We start from the raw sequence: 13,376 nt of genomic DNA, 5'->3' as shown, positions 1-13,376 counted from the left end.
AGGATTGGGAAGGACTAAGAAGTCGCGCGACCGTAGTGTCGCCAGCAACGAACATTGGGGTTATCGATTGAGAAACTACGATGCCTGCCACCTCCACCGCTGCTCCCCGCACTGGACTTGTAAATAAGGGGGTGACCAACTCGGACAACGAACAATGTGCCTGGGCCCCGAAAACGTATTGCTGTGTTGTGTTAATAATAATTGGGATTTGTGTAATTACTGCCGTGGGACTTTGGTACTTTGAGGAAATTTACCCTCTAAAACCTCTACTGCCAATTGAGATTGTACCTACTGCTTTGACTCCCTCTGTACACCTTCACACTCTGTCACCTAGAGACTCCCAGCATATACGAAAGTATCATAATAACACTTTAATGATAGTAATGAATTCCCTTTAAATTAAATTACCTTTAACGACTGCTTGCTATGCCTCTCTTAGAGCACTATTCTTTGGCCGTTGGAATGATAGCATCTCAGGGAACTTTGATGGAACTAATTTAAATGATTTTGAGAAACGTGAATTGACTCCCCTGGGATGCTCGCTTTTTGCAAATAGAAGTAAACCTAATGTTGCTTCTATAAGGCCGTCTGATAAACTATCTCTTCCTTTTCAAACTTTAATTTCCTTTAAAATGGCTCTGATAGGCAATAAGGACGCTGTGCCTCCTTCCTACTCTATTAATCATAGCCCCGATTCAGTCCCCTTTTGTGTACAAAGAAATGGCACTCGGCCAATGGGAGATTTTGAAGGTTGTGTAAACATTGTAAATTTGACTGGAGAGAACAGGCCTCTGTATGTAGGGGGGCCCGTTTATTTCGTTTGTGGTAGTTCAGCATTTCCCTGGTTGCCCAAGGATTGGCAGGGAACCTGTTATTTAGGAATCCTGTTACCTGGGGTATTTGTAGCTAGTACATTGGAAGTTTCTAAGGCTCGCCCACGGCGGGACGAGAACGGAGATACCCCTGGGCAAGTATTGGGAGATATTGCAAAATCAGTTGTGCCCTTTTGGGGACAGATAGCAAACTCTGAAAACATTAGGGGACTAGCAAGAGTACTGGAGAGAACCATCAACCGGACCACAGATATACTCTACAATATGACACTAGAACAAAAGGCAATAAGATTGGTAGCACTCCAAAATCGAATGGCATTAGATGTAATTCTGGCAGAACGTGGTGGAGTATGCAAATTAGTGGGGTCTGCGTGTTGTGTTTTCGTATCAGATTCTTCGCCGACAATTTTCAGAGCAATACAGAACTTGCACATCCTTAGTTCTGAAGTGCATGTTCCTATGGGAGATTGGAATATTAGCGCCTGGTTCTGGGATTCTCTATGATCCTGGGGTTGGAAGGTGCTTTCTGTTATCCTGGTTATTTTGGGAATCCTGCTATTCCTTTGTTGCTGTTGTCAAAGTCTACCTAGTATATGTGCAATGCTAAGTGGATGCTGTGCTCAGGCAGTGAGCACAGTGGGGCACAAAATGTACGCCCCAGATACAGCATCTAAAGAGTGTGTGTTACAAGAGGTTCTGATGAACGACCTAATGGCTATAGACATTACAGATAATGATTCAGGATGTATGGACGACAATGCATGGAGTTATTTGCAAAAGTATTAGAAATGATATTAGCACTTGGCATAGGCCAAAAGGAGGGTCTGTCGGAATTGAAACAATATTATGCCTCCTATCGCAGCAATTGTATGTGTATTGGCCTACGCCAAGTTGTCTAAAACATCATATGCGAACAAACTCCCGGGCAAGGTCTTGACCTTAGAGAAAGTAATGTAAGTCGCCATCTTGGATTAAGCCGCCATTTTAGGTTCTCTTGTAATGTGGAAGTCACCCTGAACACCATAATGGAGGCCGAATGACATTCTGAGTAAGATTCTGGCCGTTGTGACCTCCGTACACACGAATAATTAATATGCCTGCAGGCCACTTGTTGGGGTTGCGAACTGAGACCTTGTCCTATTGCTGACCTATGTGTAAATGTACAACTATATCAGCAAAACTAATCAAAATGCATATATTATAGGATTGACCTGGCAAGGAACCCATAGGCCCGATCCCTAGAATGGTTAACCCGCGAGGGGGTTGGCCAAGGGCTGGACAAACAATATAAAAAGCCCAAATATTCCAATGTACGGTCTCTCTTACTAATGCATCGAACCTTTGTTGAAGTTTGTTACGTTACTCTGAGAGCCAAATAGCTATCCGTTTGTCAATTGACTTTGGTTACTGTTGGAGCTTAAATAAAGCACTTGTATGTTCTTTGTAACCTGTGTTGGTGTGTTTCTTTTTGGGCTTCCCGCCTGCTACTAGATCAGACTGCAGTTGGTCTACAGCGTCAACTAAAGGCATTAGAGTTGTATATACAAGGAAATGGCCTCCGAATTAATCAGAAGAAATCAAAGATCCTGAGACTAGGTCCAACCATTGGTGTCAAAAATCTAAGGTGGTTCTTGTCGGGGGAAGTTGTACCAGTTGTCTCGGCCATGGTCTACCTTGGAATAACTTTAAACAACTGTATCCAAGATGGTCCGGGCATCGAAAGACTTAGAAGCAAAGTTACGAATTTAGCTTCCCAAGCACTGTTAATCAAGCGACGATACTTCTCTTTTTCCCTCCGACCACTCATAGATTTTTATAAATTGAAAGTTTCACCCATTTTGACCTATGCTGCTGCGGCAAACTTTTTCGTCACTCCAGAGGTTTGGAAATTGTTGGAGGGTCTATTTTGGAAAAGAGTGTTGAGTTTACCAACATCTATCTCGATTGAAAGGCTGCACAAAGATTTGGGATTGTCTTCACTCTACATTTCCATGGTCTGGAAATCACTGAAACTTTTTGGCAAATGTCTGTATCCGCAGGAAAGAAGTGGGTTTTTGGCTATCAATGAAGCTATGACAAGAAAACAGATCCCGGCCTTAAACAAATGGCAGTTAATTTGTACAGAAATTTTGAACAACATAGCCCTAAATACCGATAATCGCATGAAAAATCCGCACAGGGTTAAGAGGAAACTCTTGGACTGGGACTGGATAGTCACTTTGGACAGGCTTAGTGCTTTCCCGTCTATAACCCAGGGCATGGATGAGCACTATTGTAGAGGTACTGTGCATCCGTATCTGGACAAATTTCCCTCAAGCATGGAAAGGCATCGCTTTCTAAAATTTCGTCTAAATCTCCTCCATACAAGAGAAGTTTTAGGGAGAAGAAACAAAAAGGAGGGGCAATCAAGTTCGTTGTGTCGCTGCTGTGGACAGGAGGTTGAAACCCTACAGTACCTGGTGATGAACTGTGTTTCCTTATCGAGCTCCAGAGAAAAATGGTTGGGAATGCACTTTCAAAATCTAAGCACTTTATCTATGCAGGAGAGGTGGTCAATCTTAAGAAGGGGAGGAAAAGTATCCATGACTTTGGCCTTGTTGAATTTTGTGAGAGAAATTTTTATAAAACTGGACACCTAGCTACTTTCCTTTTTCCTTGATTTTCCCTTTTTTCTTTTTTTTTCTCCTTTTTCCTTTTTTTTCTTTTTTTATTCTGCCTTATTACTTTTCCTCCCTATATATAGCTGGTGTAATGTGTGCTTTTTTTCCTTTAAAATTTTGATTTTAGGATGCATTTAAAGTTTTTTTGGAAACTAATTGATGCAATAAAAGAAAAAAAACTTGAAAAAAAAATTTGATGGTTCGCCCCGTAAATTCAAAGAATTCATGGAAGCTTGTATCATTCACTTCACCTTTGGACCTCAGACTTTTGCATCTGGCCGAGCGCGCATTGGGTTTCTTATATCCAACCTTACCGGTAATGCTCTGGCCTGGGCCACACCACTGGTTACTAGCACCAGTCCTCTACAGGATTATAGTGGCTTCACAGCACAATTTAAGGAAGCTTTGAAAGAAAAGAGACCGTACAAGTGGCTAGTGAACAATTACTAGATATTCGCCAAGGCAATAGCGATCTATTGTCATACATATCTGCCTTTAAGCGAATTGCTGCAGAGACTGGCTGACCGGAAGCGGCTCAATATACTATATTTCGGCGTGGAGTTCGGGAAGAACTTAAGGACGAACTAGCCCGCCTACCCCGTCTAGCCACACTATCTGACTTGTGGTCTACAGTATTGCAATTGGACTTTCGAATATCAGAGAGAAAGTCAGAACGACAAAAGGGTCATCCATTGCAAAACATACCCGAGATACCTACCCCATCTCCCTCCTCACCTCTGCGCTCAAAGTAAGAACCCATGCAGATTGGCACCACGCGAGGCCCTCTCACCACAGAGGAAAGGAAGAGAAGGAGAGACAATAATCTTTGCATGTACTGTGGCTTTGAACATCACCTGCTACGAGACTGTCCTGATGTACCCCGAAAACGGCCGGGAAATGCCCGTCCTCGGAACCAATAGGGACAGGTTACCAAGGGGGAAGTGCGGGTCCCTACGTCTCCATGTCAGTCACATTGGTTACCCCTTCAGAAGACAATCGATTAATGGTGGTAGCCATCAAACTGAATCTCCAACAAGCGCAATTTGATGTCTTAGCCCTTATCGATTGCGGGGCTGCTGGATGTTTTATGGACACTATATGGGCCATAAGGCTGGTATAGAAAGACTTGTGAAGGAGGTAGATCAAAAGGTGGAAGGTGTGGATGGAAAACTCTTAGCTCTGGTCTTATAACACACACCACTCCTTCCTTTACCATAAAGGTGCTACAACATTCCGAAAAGAATCAATTCGATCTCATAAGAGCTGCCCATTTCCCCGTCATCCTGGGAATCTCATGATTGCGCAAGAAGCACCCCACGATTGATTGGGAAAAGAACCAGATGGCTTTTTCTTCACACTCTTGTCTCAAAACATGTTTGACAGAATCCCAGTATACAACCATCCAAGCCATAGAGGAGAAAATCCAATCTCCAGCCACTGTGGGAGTCAATCACATCCCTACTGAACTATGTCCATTTAGAGAAGTATAACTTGACAAGGTGCATCTTGAACTACCCCCACACCGACCTGAGGACTGCGCCATAGAGGTAATTCCTGATGCTATGGTACCTTTTGCGCAAATGTTTTCTTTATCCTTGAAAGAGAGAAAGGTCTTAAGGGAGTATCTGGATGCCAACCTTCAAAAAGGGCTGATTCAACCTTCTCATTCCCCGGCGGGGGCTTTGCTGTTTTTCATTCACAAGAAAGACACAGATGAGCTAAAACCCTGCACCGACTACCACGGTTTGAATCGCGTGACCATCAGAGACCGTTACTCGATGCCCCTCATAAAGGATATTCTGGAAGTGGTCCAAGGGGCAATCTTCTCCAAACTTGACTTGAGGAGAGCCTAAAATCTGTTGCGAATACGCGCAGATGACGATTGGAAGACAGCATTTCGGACTCCATTTGGCCATTTTGAGTACAAGGCAATGCCTTTTGGTCTGGTGAACGCTCCCTCCATCTTCCAGCGGTTTATGGATCGCCTATTCTCTGACCTCCTATTTCATAGTACCAACATCTATTTGGGCGATATATTGGTGTATTCTCCAAATAGACATCTCCACATGATTCATCTTCAAGAAGTTCTACAGAGGCTCAAAGACAATCACTTGCTTGTCAATCCAGAGTAGTGTGTGTTCCAGGTTACCAGCATCCCCTACTTGGTGTTTATTCTCTCTGCCGAGGCCATCAGGATGGATCCCCAAAAGATCACAGCTATTTTGGAATGGCCCGTCCTTGGATCTGTGAAAGATATTCAGAGGTTTCTCAGATTAGCAAATTTTTACCGGAAATGTATTTCTGTTTTTTCAGAAGTGGTGGTACCAATTACTAATTTGCTCAAGAAGACCTCTTCTCCATTTCAATGGTCCCCTAAGGCCGATGAGGCATTCCTGCGATTGAAGAAGGCTTTTTGTTCCGCTCCTGTTCTCCATCAGCCGGACCAAGAGAGACCCTTTATTGTTGAATCTGACGCCTCTGCTGCTGCCATAGGAGCGGCTTTTCTACAGGAACATCAAGGTGTTGAACACCCCATCACCTATGTGTCTAAGACACTGACTCCTAGTCAATTCCATTATTCTGTGATAGAGAAAGAAGTGAGATGAAGTTGTTCATTGCATTACTAACAAGGGAACAATGGAATGCAGCATTCGCATCTAATTGGAAATATCTCTTTTATTCGCATAAAAGCAAAAGCTAACGAAATCCATTGTTGAGCCCTTAAACTTTATGAACAAATAGTTGCGTGTCTCTCATTAAGCAGAACAAATGTTGTGGAAACTCATTGTTGAAAACTTAAACCTTGTAAAACGTGTGAAGAGGTGGTCGCGTGTGTCTAATTTTGTTTTCCAAGTGAAGAGTGAACCTCTATATTCAAACAAACAACCATTGTTCCTAAAAGAAGTCGAGTGTTTAACATTGTGTCTGCTGTTGGAGATAGAGTAAGCATTGCCCAAGCCAAGAGTATTCCCTTATTAAGATTGAAAGCATCTGTCCTCAAAACCAGATAACATTCTAATAATGTGAGCGTAATAGAAGTTCAACCTTGCCTAAGTCACAAGTGTATTACCTGAAGCCGAGTGGCACGATGGCTTCTTGGTAATTATAAGGCTAAAAGTTGGCAGAAAAGTAAAGACAAATTTGGTCAAGGGAAACAATGGTGCTCATACAGATTACTTGAACTTGACATAACCTATATTGCCAAAGACTATTAGAGAAAGAGAGATGTGGGTCATAGAATCAAACTTAGGTTGCTGGTGTGGCATACATACAAGAGAGGCAAAGAGGCTGCCCCTTTTGAACAGAGATATTCAGTGGAAGAGTGCCCTGCCTATTTGAAGGTGTTGAAGCACCTTAAAGTGAATCTTGTCAAAACCTGTCTTGAATTACAAAGTACTGAATCTGTGGTGGTATATTTGGTTGTCAGTAGTTGCAAGACCTCAATAGTCCAAATGAAGTGGAATGCTATGAGATGAGGCAAATGGGAATGTCTGCATGGTAAACTCTGGTAGAAGTGAAGCTGTTGAAGTAAAAGCAGCAGCACTGTGAAGTCATCCTAACAAATATACCGATTGTGAATGCTAACCTTGTGAAGAGAGATAATAACCGGCATTTCACTAACATTTCTAGAAGTTGTATTTCCTTTGGACTGTGTCTAGTTTTCTTGGATAACTGGAAGTGTTGGCAACGTATCCTGGATGTGAATAACATTGATGCTATTCTGAGGAAGTGGAAAGACCGTATTGCACCAAGAAGATCTTTTTGTTGTTGTTGGAACTTTGGTTAGCAAAACTTTACCTTGTCATTTGAACCTTCAAGAACTGATTTGAGACTTTGCTACCTATGTGGATTTCCTTTTTTCTTTTGATGAACATTGAAGTTGAATACACCTTGAATCCTGTGGAAGGGAATTCACCCAGGTTACTAAAATGGTATCACAAAACTCTGAATATCATTGTTGATGTTAACTGAATTGCCATATATTTTCTTTTGTATTTTGATGTTTGGTCTTAGGGCCAGACCTCCTAAATTATCGTGTGTGCCCATAGTTTTGTTAGGCAGGGAAATCCTCATCATAGTAGGGATAGTGAGGCATTTGATATAATGTTTACTTTAATAAAAATGGTATGTTTTGAACAATCATCAAACAGTTGTCTGCCTGGCATTGCTGGCCCCTCACAGAAGGTGCCTTGAGTTACGGAGCTGTTGATGATCTCCATGTAGGAAAGCAGAACTTCTGTGGGGAGAGTCTTGAGGATAGATGCTGGGAAGATGTCATCTGTATACGAAGTGGCTTTGAGGGTGGCCAGGGTTCCTACCAGGTGCTCTGTCTAGGGTGTGGAGATTTTGTGAGGAGGGACATGAGGTGGGTCTGTGGATGCAGAGATGGCATCTAAGTGCTGATGAATCTTGCTGAATTTGTCGAAGAAGAAGGTGTTCATGGTGTTGGATTTTTCGATGAAGTGTGGTATGGCAGGGTTAGGTAGCGGGTTCACGCACTGCTTGACCGCTTTGAAGAGGGATCTGCTTTGGTCGTTGGCCTCTACCATGTTATTCTGATAGTAGGAGGCCTTTTCTGTGTTGATTAACTTTCACAGGGTTTCTCTGACTTCTTCGAGGAGCGCCAGGTTTTCTCTTGTTTCCTCATGACTCTTTTGCTGGGTTTGAGTTCTTGCGTACACCAGGATGCTGATGGTTTCTGTTTTCAGGTGCATTGTTTCAGAGACGTGTGTTGGTCGCTGGAGGCTGAGATGGTGGTGTTGAATTCTTCCAGTAGAGAGTTGCAGTTTGGTTGGGGGTGTTCGTTCCATATAAGGGGTAGGTTACTGAGGTCCTCTGCGAGAGCTTCCACCGGGAAGTTCTTGAAAGACCTGAAGGTTTGTCTGATGGGTTTCTGCTGGGAGTGGTTGACTGGGGTGGGGTGCAGGATGTTGAAAGGCATGGCTAGGTGGTCAGACCAGTCAAGCAGCGAGAGGACACCTGTTGTGGAGATAAGAGGTGCTGTGATGATTAGGCCGAGGATGTTACCTTTCTTGTGTGTTGGGTCTTTCATGAGTTGTGTGAGGCTGAGGGTGTTGAGAAGGCTAAGGAGATCTTGTTTGGTGGCGTTGATGCCTGTGAGGCTGAAGCAGTGTTGTGCTTGGGTGGTCTATAGATGGGATGGAAGGTGACTGTGTCCATTGGGGACAGCGGGAAGTGGCAGGAGAGGAATTTAAAGAAGTCAATGTTGTTGATGTCAAGTCTGATGAGCAGGACACAGGTAATGAGTATGACAGCAAGGCCTCCACCTGTCTTGTTCAGCCGTTCTCTGTGTTTGAATCTGTAGCTGTCTGGGACAAGGACATCTAGGATGTAGGTGGAGGTGGGTATCAGCCAGGTCCCAGTGATGAAGATGGCATCAATGTCATGCGTAGTGATGAGTTTGCTGATGTCTGCTGCATGGGTGATAGCTGAGAGGACGTTGGTGAACATCACGTTTCGTGTTGTGAATGGTGAGGGGGTGTTGATGGGCTTAACGCTGATGTGAGTGAAGTGGCTGCATTGCACAGTCCATGCCCTAGAGGAGGGGCGATGTCATTGAAGTTGACGTTTCCTCGTGATGGTGGGGATGACCTGTGGGGACAGAGGGAGAAAACACATGTCAGCGTGTGCTTACCTATTGTCTGAGCAGGGGTTCAGGCCCTGGGTTCTGCCGGTCCAAACAAGTTCAAACAGGAATTGCCCTTTTCTTTGTTTTCCCTTCATGTCAGATGCTCGGGCGAGAGACACCCTTGATCTAAGAGTTAAGAGCAGAAAGGAAGAGACAGGGCTAAGAAGGGGATTGGGGCTTAGGCCAGGTGACCTCAATCCACTTGCACCTGCTCACCAACTGCAAAGGAAAGAGACTGGATGGCTGGTGACATAGGCAAAAAGGATGGGAAAACAGGAAGGCACCAATAGGTTAAGGTGATGCATGTGGGACAGACTAAGGAGGCATAGCCTAGTTCTGTTTCATAGGGCCAGTGAAGGATAGGAACCACCATTTCTTTGGTTAATTAACCTTGGTTAATTTTGCCTAGTCCAGTGCTCCCCTTTATCCCTAGCACTTGCTTGCTCTCCACTACAACCTGCACTTCCATTCCCATCTTAGCATTATCGCATCCCTAACTGTTCGGCAATTCCTCCCTCCTCCACACTCCCCTGCACTACTTGTTACTGCACTTGCACGATCCTAATGACACAAGGCCAAGTAGGACCATTTTTGTTCCTCTTTATCCTTGCCCCCCCCCGGTCGCCCTCTCCACTTTTTTGTCTTGTGGTGCTTTGAAACATCATTTGCTGTACAGGCGCATTATAAATAACCAATAAATAAATACATAAATACTTAAGCAATTGCATTGCAGGGCTGGTAGGAGATGGTCGCAAGAAGTGAGGGGTTCTCAGCGATGATGAAGGCTGCAGAGAGATCAAGCAGAATGAGCATAGAGGTAGGGCAAAAGTGGTGAGTGGTTTTTAGACATTCAGGCAGATGGTTGAGAGTAATTTCAGTGAAGTGTTTTCTCCAGAAATCTCATTATAGGTGTTTGTGGAGTGAGAATTATTGAGGTAGTCAACAGTGCAGGTGCAGTTATGTACAATTCGCTTGATGTTTATGGAGTAATAGTGTACTCCGGAGACCCCCGGCCGGCCCATAGAGCCGAGGTTTGCTCTGAAGTACTTTAAGACGAGATAGCTGCACCCTTGAGATGGATGGGGGTGCAGATTTATTACTCCAACACCAATCAATAAGGACAACTCAATGGTTTGGCAAAGGGAGTCTGTTTAATGACAAGTACAAAACACGTGGGAGTCAAGGAAATCAGTAGTGATGCGATAGTCCGTCTCGCTTCAACTCCAACGAACTTCACAAAAATTATAACATTGATACTGAAAACTCGTCATTATTGATGTTTAACACTCAAAAGTTAATATGCAATTCTATTGGTTAGGAAAAGGTAACTTTAATATAGGTACTATATCTGTATACGGTAATGAAGTGAGAGGATTGGATAAACACTGTCAGGTGGGCGTCTAAGACCTTCCTTTAAAAATGACTACTGTAGACGTCACTAAAAGTACGACGTCCTATTGGTTCTACTAACCATAGGACCCTAGATTATTTGGTCCATTGTGATTGGGTTGGCACCAACCCCATGCATATTCTTCCACTTCGCTTAGCAGCACACGGAACAGTTGGCCAGGTGCAGGGTGCCCCCTAGTTACCTGGCCTTTCTCCAATTATGGTTACACTCAATAATCGCTTCAGCAACTATGTGTCAATTATTTCAATGTGGTTGGCCTTGAAACTGCATCTTCTGTCTGGAAAAGTTCTGATATCTATGCCTGGGCGGATGCCAAGCGTAGGTGTGAACCCGTGCTCCTTCTCGCTCGGCTGGTCACGTGATTCCCACACCGTGAATTTGTCTTGTTTCTCTCAATTTGTGTATTTTATTCTTATTTAGCTCAGCCACTTGACTACGCTTCCTTATCTCAACCTTTCAGAGACAGGATATTCTGTTCTTAAGCTTCAATTAGATGTAGCTACTGTTTGTTCCTTCTAGTGGTATGACCTTGGCTCTCTTGGCATGAGTTGCATCTGCTGAGTTTCGATTCAGCTGTTTCTTCTCGTTTTGCTAGAATATGAATCTCTGATCATTCGGCCTTTAGTAACTTGGGTTGATTCTGCTTCGTTTGCAAAGTGGAATTGTACTTATAATACTGTGCTTCGTTTGAGGTAGATGTATGTGTAATGGCGCATGCCACACTCTATCTTTCTACTAAGCATAGCAAGCCGCATGATTTCCTCAGCTTTCTTGCGGTTCCAAGCATATGTACAGGTATAAACTGATCGACTGTATTAATTTTGCTTACAGCTTAACTCTCTTACGTTTTGATTGCTTTCTATCACTTTAAGCTCACAATCTCTTTTCTCAGGGCGTTTTGTCTCTTTGTGTCACTCTTGGTTCATCATTTCTTCTATCTGTGAGTCCGTCCGAGTCCTTGTGACATCACCATTCGTCTTCCATTAAGACCTTTTTGGTTTCCTCCAGGACGGTACTTAGGCAATCTTCATTTCGTCTCATATGCTGGTAGGGTTTTCTTAATGGATACCTTACTGCCCAGGGTTTTCTGGGTATTGGTACTTCAATAGGTGCTGTTCTTCTAATAGGTACTGGGAAGAGTCCGACTGCGGCTCTCTGCTGGTTTATTTGCTCATCGTATGTCACATATTTTGGTGTGAGCGTTCCTGGTACTTCAAAATGGGTGACTGGAGTGCAGGCTTTATTTGGGACATCCTCTACAATTGGGTAAGAGCGAGATAGCCCAGCAGAAAAAGGAATTGTAGGTTTGCAGTTAGGATGGGGATGACAGTGGATACTTTGTAGAAGGCTGGGTTGAAACCTGTGAATATAGAGATGTTGAAGAGAGAGGAGTGGTAGAGGGATGTGACATGTGCAACTATGATATTGACAGGCAAAAGAGGTAACAAGTGTGTTATTGGACTTTCCAAAGGTGTATTCAATGGAGTGGGAAAGGAGAGGCGTCAATAAAGGGATATTTGACTGTGTTCTGATTTGGGGGAAATAGAGTGTTGGAGGAACATCAGGTTCACACTTTGATTAGATTTAAATAGTGGTGATTTATTTTTTGACTTATAAGGCAAGGAACACAGTGTATCAGCCCAGACTAACCCACCTAACTAACCAAACCCAGCTTCCAGACCTTTGTTCTTTATAGGCCTGTGGTGACCTGACCCCCGAAGGATTGAGAAAACCTCGACCTAGGCCTTTTGGCATGCTTATCGCGCCTCCCACCAAATAATTGAATTATTCATAAAAAGAGAGTCCTGCCTCAATGTTCATGAACAGAAATGACGATCAGTGATGTAGTTTCGGTAGAGCGTAATATAATATGGGTGGAGAGGACTTTCAGGTGAGTCCTTCCAGTCCTCTCTCATTGGCTGAGGGGCATACGTCCTCCATCCCTATGATAACTTCTGTTACCAGACAACTGTTTAATTCTCATACAAGTTTAAACTGGATGGATCTGCTGGACACTGACCCACAGCCTTGCTCCAGTGACCTCAGAGGGGAAGGAGCTTGTCAGTGTTTCATTTCTCTGCATGTGTCCATTATCAAGCTTTACCATCAGCCAACAGGGCAAGTGGAACACCTAGCATAGAGTCCGTTAAGAGGAGAGAAAAAATAAAAACTACAGTTGTGAGTGGTCAGATACCACAGGGCTCGGCATGTCCATCACTGAAGTTCATAAAGAGAAGTCCCAAAATCTCCTGCAATAGAACCACACCCTCATTATCTGCAGCAATTTGTACATTTTAAAATGTATTTATTCAAAAGGTACCTCTCCCACAGGAGTCAGGCTTGAATTTATGGTGATACTTATAGGAGAGGGGTAAGAGATGGCAAAGAGAATAAGAGAGTGGGCAGAGGGAGAGGGTCAATAGAGAGAGCAGAGGAGTGAAGTGTGAATGATAGGAAGAGGAGTTCAAGGTATTTTCCATGGGAGTAGGTTGTAAGGTTGTGTAGGTTGACCAGGGAGTGGTTAGCAAGAGTGGAGTCAAGCTGTAGTTGGTAGGCCTTGGCAATGTTGGAAAGATGGAGATCATCCAACACAACAAGGGCACATAAGCTAGGATATATTCAAGAAGTAGGTCTAGTTCTGTAAAAAGGATATTTAGGGAGCCAGATGGATAGTAGTTGAGGAGACTGTTAAGATGGGTATGAAGAAGATGCTGGATAGGGATGTGCTTGAAGGAAGACAGGGTAAAGTCCTAGTGTGGGCGAGCGGCTGGTCGTGTGTCTTTGCTAATCAAGTGAGAAAAAACAGCCCTATTTTCAGTAAG

The sequence above is a fragment of the Ambystoma mexicanum genome, chromosome 10 (genome assembly GCF_040938575.1).
Source record: "Ambystoma mexicanum isolate Mex_15411 chromosome 10, UKY_AmexF1_1, whole genome shotgun sequence".
NCBI lineage: Eukaryota > Metazoa > Chordata > Amphibia > Caudata > Ambystomatidae > Ambystoma > Ambystoma mexicanum.
Note: the sequence above shows the minus strand (reverse complement) of the source record.